This window comes from Zonotrichia albicollis, chromosome 5 (genome assembly GCF_047830755.1).
Source record: "Zonotrichia albicollis isolate bZonAlb1 chromosome 5, bZonAlb1.hap1, whole genome shotgun sequence".
Classification (NCBI taxonomy): Eukaryota; Metazoa; Chordata; class Aves; order Passeriformes; family Passerellidae; genus Zonotrichia; species Zonotrichia albicollis.
The window spans coordinates 51,460,013-51,473,022 of record NC_133823.1 but is presented as its reverse complement, the minus strand read 5'-3'; the positions used below and the strand labels follow the sequence as shown (position 1 = coordinate 51,473,022).

Below are 13,010 nucleotides of genomic sequence, written 5' to 3'. Positions count from 1 at the left end.
ACAAGATAATGGCAGCAGACAATGAAAATTCTCAATTCTCTCCACTCAAAGGCCTCTCTACTGGTGTTCAGTGTTTCCCAGCAGTCCCAGTACTAGGGTCCCAAGTCCCTGATCCTTCTGGTATTAGTCAATGACAAAAATTCACGTGCCTACAGGCAGACAAAGAATTATTGTAGACAAGAATGATGATTCTGAAGCACAGGAAGGAAGAGGCATCAGCTGGTTCTAAAGTCAAATTAAAAACTGAATAAAATGATTTAATTCTGTATCAGGTTTACATCAGTATAAATAATAATTCCAGAAGAAAATGCACTTTACATGCGAAATCAGCAACCAATGAACATTTATTTTTCCAGGTGGCCTTTATAAATTCTGTACTTAACAGTTTGAAATGGCATTTTCCCCTTCTGCTTTGGACGACTTCCACTGGTGTATGTGAAGTTTCCTCCTTACAAAAATCTCACCAGGAAGAAATTCTCACTTTAATAAAGAAACAGTGGCAAAAGGACTTAAACGCTTTCCTAGGCAGGCTTACTTCAGATGGTCCAACAACCACAATTTTGGAGAATTATGCCTCTAATAACAATTTCTTCAATCCAAGCAAAAACCTTCTTGCCATGCCCCTTGTCTGCTTTTATGTAGCTACACCCTGGCAACTGTCATCACAAGGTGCAGTTGCTCAACATTACTTTTATATTACTGAACGATAAAAAAATGCTCTTTATTACTGATTAGAACAAAACAGCCCCATGAAGTGCTGTGGTACACACAGAGACACCCCTCCTAGAGCTGGTAAGAGCCCTCTGGAATTAGACACGTACTTTTTGTTCTGCATGCAGCTGAAGTGGATAGGGGAAGGATTATCTTGGCATGAACTGAAGTGATCCAGGCTGGTCAGCTCTTACAGCTGACCCTGGTGAAGGCAATCAAAGAGGAGTGCAGGTACATGTGGAGGTCTCAGCACATCCCACATCAGTGAGAAAACCTGCACAGCTTTTCTCTGCAGGCTCACTGGGAGAAGGGCACAGGCTGCAACTCCAATAGCTAAGAGCAGAGCATTGAGTGGCACCATTCATGCAAGCAGTGTAAAGCATCAGGTGAGATGTTTGCTGCAGGCTGCTTGGCACAAGGGGCAGGTGAGGCAACCCCTGCAAAACACAGTTCAGAGGTGCTCTGGCAAAAGGTCTTAGGGATGCAACACCTGGCATTACGTCAGAAAGGTTTCCAGGTAAAGCAGATAAAAGTTTGTTTATCCCAGAATTTAGGAGTGTTCCTGAACTCATTAGCATTGCAAGAGTTAAAAAGACAACTTACAAAGCAGGGGTGGCAACACAAATAAATGGAAAAGATGCTAAAGGATTCTTACATGATTCTTGCACTTCATTAGAGAAGATTGTGGGTTTGTACCAAAACCTCAGGAGTGCTGAGGCACTAGCAGGGCTGATGAGAGAGGTGACCAGTGTACCAAAACCCTTACAACTTCATTATGCTTAAAAAGCAGGAGTGGCAACACAAATAAATGGAAAAGATGCTAAATGATTCTTACATGCTTCTCTCCCTTCCCTTTCCACCCTGAACATCTGCCATTTCCAGTTCCTACTGCTTGTCCAATTTCATGAAGTCATTAGATTTTAATGAGTTATTAACATATAAAGAGCTGCTCTAAGGTACCAAGTGCTTTATAATCACTGATGACAACTTGCTAGAAGGGCCCTGCTTCTTCAGCTCTCTACACATGGTTCAAACTACAGCTTGGGCAAGGGCACATTCCTGCTGCGCTGCCTGCTTTGCTCCTGGCTGAGGATGGGCCATCCAAGTGATGCCTCCTGGCCAAGAACTGCTCCACAATCACACCTTGGAAAGCAGCATCGCTTCATGCATCTTTATTTTCACATTATTTACATGGAGGTCTTGCTCTGGGTTGTTCAGATGCTATCTCACAGAGGGAAGCACTCAGATCTTAGCAGGAAACAGCCCTTCCCTACAGCAATGTGCAGGGAAAGGCCTGGACTCGCTCACAAGTGCTGCTTCCAAGATACCTCCCTGAAGCAGAACAACTTAACCGGTGTCAGTGCAAAGACTGAGACTACTTAAAGCACACTCAAACCAAGCTAAGCTTTGATCCCTACTTGCCAGAGTGCTTTTCCTTTGTTTGGTAGTTTTTCTTTAAAGCTGGTAGAAAACCCCGCAACAGCTGGGTTACTTGTAAGAGCTGTATGTCAGGAAACCTAGCCCAAATGACCCCAAATCTTGAAGATGGATTTCACCCTTTGCTCCCATAAAGTACAAGAAACTTCAGGGCAATCTGAGCTTGCACTTATATCCTAGAGCCTGTGGGTGCACTGAGCAAAACCAGACTGGAATCCCAAGTGCAAGAACAGCAGAGCTAGTAATGCTAGTAATGCTTTAAAAGATGTTACTGTGGTAGAAAAATAAAATTTGGAAGGATTTAAAAAGGGTTGAAGAAGTCTAGAAATCCCCAAACATTATACCTCTTCAAGGCAACTTCTGCTTTCCTCTGAATCTAACCAGTATTTTAGTCACTTCTTTGGGACAGTCAGTCATTTGGGCTTTCCACACACACATCCACTTGCCCTTGTGTTGTAGAGAGAGCTACTGTTTACAGACAAGCCTTCACTACAACTTATTTTTTACACTCAGACCATTTTTAAAAGTTACATAGTTGGACTATAAGCAAGAAGACAGAAAAATGAGAGATCTGAAAAGAATGAGGTCAAAGGGGGGACAGCTCTCAGCAAGATTTTCCACACATGCAAAATGGAGACTCGGTGTCGTGCAAACAACAATAAAGAGGAAGATCCAAAGGGATGTGAAGGAAATTGCTGTGTTGAGAGGCTGTGAGGCTCAATCATTGTAGACAAACAGGAATAGTAGTCAAGTGGAGACTAATGGAAACTTGAGTCAGACTGAAATTAATTGTTACATTTTTGGGGCTTGTTGAATACAGTTTGCTCCAGATTAGCTCTGGAATAATGCTCAGGATGTAGCTGTCACAAGGGGAAAGGTGTCTTGATGGCCACAAGCTGCAGGGGTAGAGGGCAGTCCATGCTGAGCTGCACTCAATCCCACTGCCCTTGTCACTGACAAAAAATTAAACAAGACTGGTCCCAAAACCAAGCCCTGAGGAACAGCACTCGTCATTCATTTACTTAAAGTCTAGTGCTTGCATAAACACTTTTCTAGGCTCCAGGGAAAGAAGACCAAGAAGCTGAAAAAAGCAAACCAAGGACAGCAGAAAGTCCCAGAGAAGATGAAAAGTTCACAAGCCACAGGAACAGGCAAATTTTCCCAGAGAGGGAACAACTCTTCCTTTCCCCAGAGGACACTTGTTTTGTTTATCTGAGGTTTTTGCTGTGTGCTTTCAGCTGTCTGCATGTTTGGGGGCTTGTTTTCATTAATTTCTGAAGTGAGAGACTTTTAGATTTTTTGATTTGGGTTTGTTTTTTTAAGGTCTCAACTGTTTTTTTTTTTTTCCTTTTAAGTGAAACCTTACTTGTTAAATATCCCCTTTTTCAGCAGAAATAGCAAACCTTGGACATAGGATTGTTTTTGTAACCAGGTGGGGTCCCACCCATCTGCACTCAGCATTATTCATACTGGCCCTCACCCAGAATTTTCCCCAAGACTCTTCAGGGTGGACTTCATTCCTGTTAAGCTCAAAACAAAATGCTGTGGCCTGACCCAGCCCCTTGTCTCCTCTCCGCTCTCCAGGTTCTTCCTGAAGGAGCCACCATGCACCCATCACTGCCCCCTAAGGAGACTCTCAGCTGTTCATGGTGCTAATGACAAACACATGGTGCAGACTCGGCTCAGGCAAGGAGAACAGTTCTGAATATTCTCAGAAGCTCTTCACGCTGAATACTTTTTCTCCCTTCCAAGAACCAGATCTTTTCATTTTCCAACAGGTACTCTTTTGATAATGCTGTGTATTAACAGAGCTTAGAATCACTGAGCTTCCTAACATTTTCAGATATTTAGTTTCTTCAGCCTGATCTCTTACAGCCAGTGACAAATCCAGTATTTCACTCCATTCCCTAGCATGGACTGCATTACATGAATAAATCCCACTCTCCAAGGGGCAGTTTCCTTCTGTTTCATCTGTGCTAAGATGCAGCAGCAGAACAGCATCAGAGTGGACCCTGAGCAGCTCAGCTCCCAACCACCATTCCCTGGTGACACTGAGCAGCCCTGCTGGAATCCCTGCTCCTTAATTCATCCCTCTGCCTTTTGCATTATCTCCTATTTTAATGCCTTTTACATTATCTCTTCTGTTTTCAGCTCCTGCCGTTTTATGACTTCCTCATTACTGCCCACCTTGTTTTCAGGGCTGAAACCATGTCTTTTTGTTCGGCCTGACCTGGTTTGCTGCATCCTCCTGAAGCAGGACCCCCCAAACAGTGACACAGGACTCAGCATCTCAGACCAACTCCTGATGGCAGCTTTCCCTCTCCTCCTCATCCTGCTGCTGAAATGGGACTGCTCAAGGCTTTGGGCTCTTCAAACCTCTCCCCCAAGTGTTTGTGCCTGGCGCCTGGCTGCTGGAAGCAGAGGATGAAGAAGAAGCAGTACAGTTTTGGGCAGACTCCTTGCCCCTCAGGTTGGCTGGTGTGTGGGCAGGGACCGAGCACTGCAGCCCCTGCCCTGCCCAGGGCCAGTGCAGCGCCTGGGGCCATAAAACCTGTCAAAATGACATAGCACACACTGAGCAAAAACACAAAAGTAATTATTTCCATAACCAGCTAGCCAGTTCTTTCTTCCTGATAGAATAGATAACCTTTTGCTAAGTGTATTTCACATTTTATGTGCATTTTCCTTGCACCTGCTCATTTCATACGGCATTTCAAACTCCCTCGCCCAGATCTGGTACCAAGATGGCTTCTGCCAAGAACTGGCTGGTTAAAAACTACAGAAACTAAAGATCACACCCTGCTGCTGGCTATCAACATTAGCAGTTTGAAGCTCAAGGCCTTAATCTTTTCCTCAAAAGTATAACAATACATTTATTTATCTATTAGCCATTTTTCTCAAAAAACCTGTGTGACAAAGGCAGCTCTAACAGATCACTTACACATCTTTATTTATCTATATACATCTCCACCTTCATTTGTATATATCACATACACACACAAACATATCACCGTGAAGCAGCTAGAATTACACATACAGTAGCAATCCTGCATTTCTTCTTCCTATCCCATCTACCTGTCAGCAAGGACTGTGCCTGAAAGCAAATCAGGCACAATGTGACAACCTGTCAAACTGTCACTGTACTGAGCACAGGAAAGGAAAGCAAGAAAAGAAGAGCAAAGGAATTTGAGAATGGCAATGAACTTGGTGTAACAATGAAAAAATGTAAGAAACAAAATGTTTTATATTTTAGTAAAACTCCATAATCAGACCAAGGTAAATAAGGAAAACAAACCAACAAAACAGAAAACAAATCAGCCACTTACAGGGTGTTAATAATGTTTTGCATGCTGAAAAGGGAGATGCTGCAGCTGATCAGCTGCCCTTGGCTGCTACATTATGAACTTGCCTCAGGAAGAGACCTAGAGTAGCCTGCAAAGGCACACATGATTCCACCAAAAATATATATACAGCAAACCACTTAATCTGAGAAAGCTATGCTATTTCATATAAGAATCAGAAAGGTCTGAAAACACTTATTTATTATGTAACATTTACCTGTGTAGGAAACACCTGAATTAATCTAACTGCATAAATTCCTTTGTAAAAATAATGCTGAGGGTTAGAATGGGACTGAAAAGCATCGCCTGAGAAATGCTGAAGCTACAATTCACATATTTGTGAATGAGTTGCTAGTGCCATTGAAATGTAGTGAAAATCTCTTCCACTGCTTTACAACCATCATCTTTTATTAATCAGCCCAACAGCACACGGCAAAACCAGAAATCTGCCTACAAAGCTGGCACATATGGGAAAAGCTCACTCCTGGTTGTTTTATTTTAAACAAACCCCTACAGTAGCTCCCATTGTTTGTTTGTTTTTCCCCCCAGACTAGACAGCATGTGGCTTATGAGCCACACTGATAGATGTGATAAAGCTCCTGCCAGATCTGATTGATGATGGCACTAGGAAGTGCTGTGAAGGTCACGGTGTAATTCTCCCTTTGCAGCTGCTCCTGGCAAAAAATGGTACAGGAAAATAAAATCTGGATCCGCTAATTGCTAATAACAGAAATTCCGTCCTTACCTGGCCTTCTCCTCTCTTCCAGTTCCTAACAGGAATGCCATAAGCAGGTGTAACTGATGAGAGACCAGATAAGTTTCAAAACATACTTAAAGATCCTTTAATGGACCCAAAAAAAAAAAAAATCTATCCACAGCAACTGGCCAAATATTGAGCCTTTATACTTTGAAGACAGTGCAGAGTAGTTTTAGTATGAAAGCTGCACATGAAAGAGCTTTTACTATTTGCTCTTCTGCAAAACTGAGATAACATACCACTACATATTCCCTGTGAAGGAGTGCTATCTCTGATGATGTGAATATATGAACTAAGCTCCTTTCCCAAAGTCTATTCATTTTAAATGAACAAGGCAAGCATGCTCACTGGAAGTGGCCAGTAGCAAGCCAAAGCACCAGCCACTCAAGTGGGACACCAAAATCATCTTTTCCATAGATGTTGAGATGTCATGAGGACACTGATAAGAGACTCTGGGGAATTCACAAGCATGATATAATGACAGTCCCCTAATGAATAATATATATTCAGTGTAAGTCATAGCAATTACTTCACATACAGTGTTGTATTTCTTGGGGGTAAGATGTTGTTATCTTTGAGACATCAGCTACATTACAGATTAAATTTGAAACCGCTTGTGTACTCTTTTCTGGCACTCACTATTAATGGATGGAAATATTTTTACACAGCATTTTGTACTCACAAAGATTTTGGCACAGTAAGGCCATTACCAACATCTGTCTTAGAGAAAGATAGTCTTTATCACTCAACTCAAAACTACATGATGGCAGAGAGATCTTGGCAGCAGGAATCCCCCAGACAGTAACCCCACCACTATGTCACCATAAAAGAAATAATACATTGATTTTTTTTTTCCTTTTCCAGTTGAGGAAAGAGATTTAGAAAAGACAGGTCTATCAGTTTCCTCCTTTTACTGCCAAACATAAACAATCAATTTTTAAAATACCAATACATGTAAAGAGCAGTATCTATACAAGATCCAACTGATTTAAAAAATCCTCTTAGGAGTTTTCTTTCCTAGATTTCTTGATGAACGCTGGCAAAATATAAAAGAGCTATTGATTTATTCTTTCCACAGACTCCTGTATTCTCCAAGGCATACTCTAAGAGAGGTAACCACCAGCAGCTCATTTGGACATTGCTCTGTTAAGGCACCTTTGGCAGTCAAACCTTTCTATGCACACTGAGCCATGGCTGACTTTTTGCTAGGATGACAAAGGGGAAACTGATGGCAGTGTTGCCATTCAGGTTTTAATTACTTGCCATATCTCTGGAAAACAGAGATGATGTCCCAAAAGACTGTTACCTGCTATGAGATATCCCCCACTGCACAAACCCAAGTTATGATCCTGCAACACTCTTCATTACCATTACTCACAGCAGCATGTCTTTTATGACCGGGAGAGTCAACTTCTGATCACAGAGTATCATAGAACAGTTTGGGTATGGAGATCATCTTAAAGATCATCTAGTAGAGAAAGAGCAATTGAATAGACACAAAGTGTTTTAGAGCAGTGATGCACTACAAAAGGCAGACCTTCGTGTGTTCACGGACAGGTTGGTGCAGTGAGACTCCTGTGCCGGTGCAACCCCTGCACTCTGAGCTCAGGGTCACTGCCGCTGCAGCCACATGCCTTCCTACCTGCTCATTCTGTGCTGACAGACTGCTCTGGTATGGCTTCATGCAGACACTCCCCAAAAAGACATCTGGTATGGTCTTGAAAACTTAAATTGCTCTAAGGTCAGCTTGGGGTGCTTCATAGTAGGAAAACTAATTCCTCAAACTAATTCCTCCTAGACAACCCTTAGAGACGGAGGGGGCACGTTCAAGAGCTGGCTTTTTCAGTCCTTCGCTAAAAGCTCAGGAGTTTACTGTACCTGCAGTCCTCAGATTGACTTCCACATTTCTATTAACTGTGTTGGGTTTGACTATTAGGAGTTCAACTGTGAGCCTAAGAACACTTTACATTACAATGAAGTACATTGATCTGGAATAACACCTACCGAGTGTGTAACCCAGTCACCTGCCCAGCCAGACAGACATTTTCTACACCAGATGAAACACTATTTGTCAATGAAGTGATGAGTCGGGAAGTCAGAACCATACCAGTAGCTAGGTGTCATTCACACCTAAAACCAGTTGAACAGCACACCTGGAAGGGATGCATAATTTTTTTGGAAAATTGCCACAGTATGCTTTACTATGACTAACCCACAACAGCACAGAGTAGACTAGGCTGTACAGGAGTTTGAGGTGCAAGTCCTTGCATCCCACTCTCCCACCTCAGCTGGAGATCTGCAAATGAATATAAAGTACATCTCTTCCTCCTCCTCTTCCTCCTTGACCCCTCCTCAGGAAACAAAGAGCACAGCTTTGAACAAAGCAGTTAACCAGGCAGGCTCCTGGATACCACACTCCCCCTGACTGATCTATCAGACACAAAACTTTTGAAAATGCATGGAAATTAAATCAGTCGACTCCAGATAGCATCAACCAGCATTGAACCGCTGGCTCTTTGTCCTGAGGCAATGTCACAAGGGAGACTGCAGCAAGCAGCAGGACAATACAATTCCTGGTCATACAGCAAGTTGTCTTTGCACCACTGAAAGGAATAAGCACAATTCGTCATACATGTACCAAATACAGCCTGTTCCACTGAGACTTCAATATTTGCTTTTGGGCTTTATGTCTCAGACAGTATCTTTTCAACTCTGAGAACTTCAGGAGAGAAAAAAGAAAAAATCATCCTTCACTAAGACGGTAAAATTTTGAAATAGTGTAAGTGGTTGATCTATTGAAGTCTTGCATTTTACCCTGTCCTCGCTGGCACTGCTTCAATACTTCAGTTTCAACCCCACAGTTTCAAACCCCTTCATCTAAAAATCTACCCAAGCCACAGGAACACAACACTTTGACTTTTGACAACAAATTTCCTATGAAACACCAAACATGCCACATATCACCAAAGGCAGTGAGTATCTGCTTATTGTTCTGTTTGCCGGCTTGTCACTGCAATCACTGGCTGATACACAAAGAAAACTGTAGATCCTTCTTTTTCAAATCCATTTCAAATTCTTCTTAAACCCATGTGGGGCCCTATAGCCCCAGAAAGACAGGATGCTCTCCCTCTTGCTCTAACATAGCATTTGCTCTTCTTTTACAAAGGAAAAATGGTTTGTTCAAAACAAGGAAGTAATTGTGCAGTTCTTCCCATGGAAACCACCAGGAGGCACAAGGGATGACGGAAAGGCACCAAGTGCCCAAATCCGAGAGCACTGATGGATTGATCCATCTGGCTGCCAAGTGCTCCCTTGTGCCCCTGCACCTATCATTTTCAGAAAGGCACACAAAAAAAGGTTCACAACACTATTATTTTCATGAAAGGAAATGAGTGGGCCCACAACACTTGGAGCAAACAGTAGCAGAGCACCTGCAAGGGCGAGACACTAGTTATGGAATAATCACTAAGTGTTACGGATACCTCTGAGAACTGAACCAAGCCGTGCCATGACATTTTTTTCCCCATGGAACAAAACAAAGAGCTGCACAAAGATCAGCAGAATCTGTCGCTTTAAGAAGCCCTAGACTGAAGTACATGATTTAACTGGATCTCTCTGGTTTTGAGATTTATCATTTCATAGTTGGACCTCAGCCGCAAACTTCAGTAATACAATAAACAGAACAGGCACAGGCACATCAAGTGTTTGCATCAAAATGATCATAAAGGATCCAGAGAGGAAATGAGCTAAATACTTCTCTGTTTCTCACATGTGCCTTATCTTGCCTTTCAGAGTGTGCATTTACTCAGCTGCACTATGCTTTAGGGCAGGTGAATGCCTGGGTTGCCGAGGGATGCCTGCCTGAACCCACTCACCTCCTGCCACTGCAGAGCTTTCAGCTCATGGAGCAACTCCCGGTTTTGGCAGTTTATCTGGCTCTTCTGCCGCCCATTATTTTCCTACCGCCTAAATCTTTGGCAAGTTTCCTCTAAGCCCTCCACACAAGACACATACCGAGCATAGGACCGACAAACTCGAGTTTCCAAAAAACCTCTCAATGGAAGAAATCGAACCACGTCGCTGTGAGCGGTTCCCCCCAGCCTCCAATGGCAGGCTGCTCCTCAGCCCAACAGGAAATCAAGGAGGGGGTCGGCCCGGGAAGCCGAGGGGATGGATCTGGAAAGATGGTTCTGTTTCGCCTGTGCCCTGACTGACTCCAGGACTGTAACATGATGCAATCTCTCGGCTGTGATGAAACAGATCAAATGGCCAAGCCTGCGGGGAGACCACCTCTGCCCACCCCACAAGGCAGAAAATAAGGAAGCTCGCAGCGATACAAAGCAGCAGCGCGGCTGCGGGGCCGGTGCCTTTCCCGGGAAGGGACGCGAGTTTCGGGATGGCGGACAGACAGAGGGCTGCGTTCCCGATGATCTCGGCCGGGCTCCTGCCCTTCCACAGCCCGGGCAGGGGCCGCCACAGCCCGATAACCGGGTTCTCTCCAGCTCTTTCCATGTGCTGCTCCCGGCCAAGAAAACGAGCGAGACTTTTTTTTTTTTCCTATTTTTTTTTTAGTTTTTTTTCCCAGTAAACCCACAGCTTTCCTAGCACACGGCTGCCGGGAGCAGCAGCGGAGCAGCGGCTGAAAAAGCCCAATTCTGAATCCAGCCCTTCCCCTCCCTCTTCTTCCCTCCCGTGCTCTCTCTCCGCCCGCGGAGCTCGGCAGGGATGCTGCCCGGGGCGAGCGGGGCCGGAGCCCTCCTACCTTTGCGGCCGTCCTGCGGCGGCTGCCGGCACAAAGCGGCAGAGCGCGGCTCCTCCCGCGGCTCCTCCCGCAGCCCCACTCTGCCGCGGAGCGCAGCCAGCGCCGCGCCGGCAGGGGACAACGGGGAGGGGACAGCGGGGCGGGAGCAGCAGCGCGCTCCCACCGCCCCCGGGCCGGGCCCGCCCCGCGGGGAGGGGACAGCGCCGGGGCGGAGCCAGCGGAACAAAGGCGGGGGGGCGCAGCAGCCCCGGGCAGGGGCAGGATGGGGCAGGTGTGCGTAGAAGCCCTCGGTTCGGGGCAGGATGGGGTAGGTGTGCCCAGTAGCCCAGGGGCACGATGGGGCAGGGGCAGGATGGGGCAGGTGTGCGCAGCAGCCCCCGGCTGCAGGATAGGTGAGCCCAAGTGCTCCTTGCGAGGCAGATGCTGGCAGATCAAACTTGGGGTCTTGCCCCAGAGTAAAGCCTCCCAGGAGCCGGAGGCTTGTTCCCCGAGTAAAAGCTGGAATACTGAGAGGTCACAGCGGGAGCCTCAGCGCAGCCCATGCCCTCTCCATTCCTGCCCAGGAGATGCTGTGACCTGAGCACTGAGCAGCGGAGGAATAACATGGATTTGGGGCATAACCAGCAGGTCTGCATTTATCTAAAATTTAAGCTCTTTGGTTGAAATGGTGTAAAATCATGCACAAACCCAACACCTGGTTCCGTCATCTTAGTTTAGCTTCATATAAACCAGATCTAAATCAAAGTGAGACTTTTTGATTAAACTGAGACTTATATTGATTAAACCTACAGGCTTCAGTTTGTAACAAAATTGCTCAGCCTGGGCAAACTTGCATAGAGGCAACCTGAGTAAACATGTTCCAACTCTGAGATATCCAAATATATATATTTTTATATATAACTACATATATATATTTATTATTCTATATTTATATATATTTCTTTTCCTCCCTGTCCATACAGAAACTGAAAATCTGAGGTCACAGAAGAATGTCACTAAAGGAAGAACATTAGTTAAGGCAACTCTGTCTTTAGTCCAGCTGGGTGTCAAAACTCATTTAACTTCAGCTAGAGACACAAGTGTGCTCTTATGAGAAATATTTGGGGAGCATTGGACATGCAAGCGCATAATTCTGTACAAGCTTGTAGCTTACTTTGTACCATAGAGTATGCAACTTGTTAAGCACCTTAAATTTTGATTAATAAAATTTGGGTTGTTCTGGCCAGGTTTAATGTGCTCTTCTGTCCTCTTTCATCATCCTCAGTCATTCTAAGACGGTCATACCAAAGGTAACTGGTTTTACCAGGGAAAATTCTATTTAGTCAGCATATACACTGTGTGGCCACTTAGGATATGCATGAGATCTCTGTAGCCCAAAATAGGAGAGCTGAATTCACAGCCCAACCTTTTCAGCAAGTATTACTTAGCCTAAAAGCTCACTTTCAGCTGTTCTCTTTCCTGTGTGCCTTTGGGTATTGCAGGGAAGGACTTGCCTACTGGATGAGCTATTACAGCACCAGCCTGCTCCTACCTGCCTTTCTGTATTCTGCTTGTTGAGAGTTGGCAGGGAAGAGCCTTGGAGTACTTAGAAGTAGTGATTTTTCAGGCAATAGTAAAGTGCTTAGCTGGTCTTGAAAAAATTAAACCACAACTCCTCTTCTCCATGGTTCAATTGCTTGCAGCTATTGCTCTCTTTGAGCTATTTAATTTGTATCATGACCTGTAAAATATGATCTCTAGGGAGAACAATCCAGTACTTTGCTGTAAAAGCACAGCCCTTGGCTGCTGTGGCACATGCAGTACCATTGATTTGTATGCTTGCAATGAGCACTTCCATTATTTGCTGGCTTTACTGACTCTAGTTATATTGTTTGTTTTTTTTTTTTAATTTTAATGCACATATCACATTAAGTAACACTTCAGCCTCTGCCTGCCCTAAGACACTCTGTGGTCTGTAAACAGGGAGCTTGGTTCTAGCAACACTTCAGAGTATTTCTTCCAC

General features: G+C 44.5%; 1 protein-coding gene across 1 annotated transcript in view; it reads right to left on the bottom strand.

The window, feature by feature from the left end:
* Window positions 1-11,178, bottom strand: part of AFAP1 (actin filament associated protein 1) — a 112,509-nt gene extending 101,331 nt beyond the window's left edge. The window contains exon 1 of the mRNA XM_005485731.4: window positions 11,009-11,178. The gene's annotated coding sequence lies outside the window, so the exon portion shown is untranslated. The remainder of the gene's footprint in view (window positions 1-11,008) is intronic.
* Window positions 11,179-13,010: the final 1,832 nt, after the last annotated feature.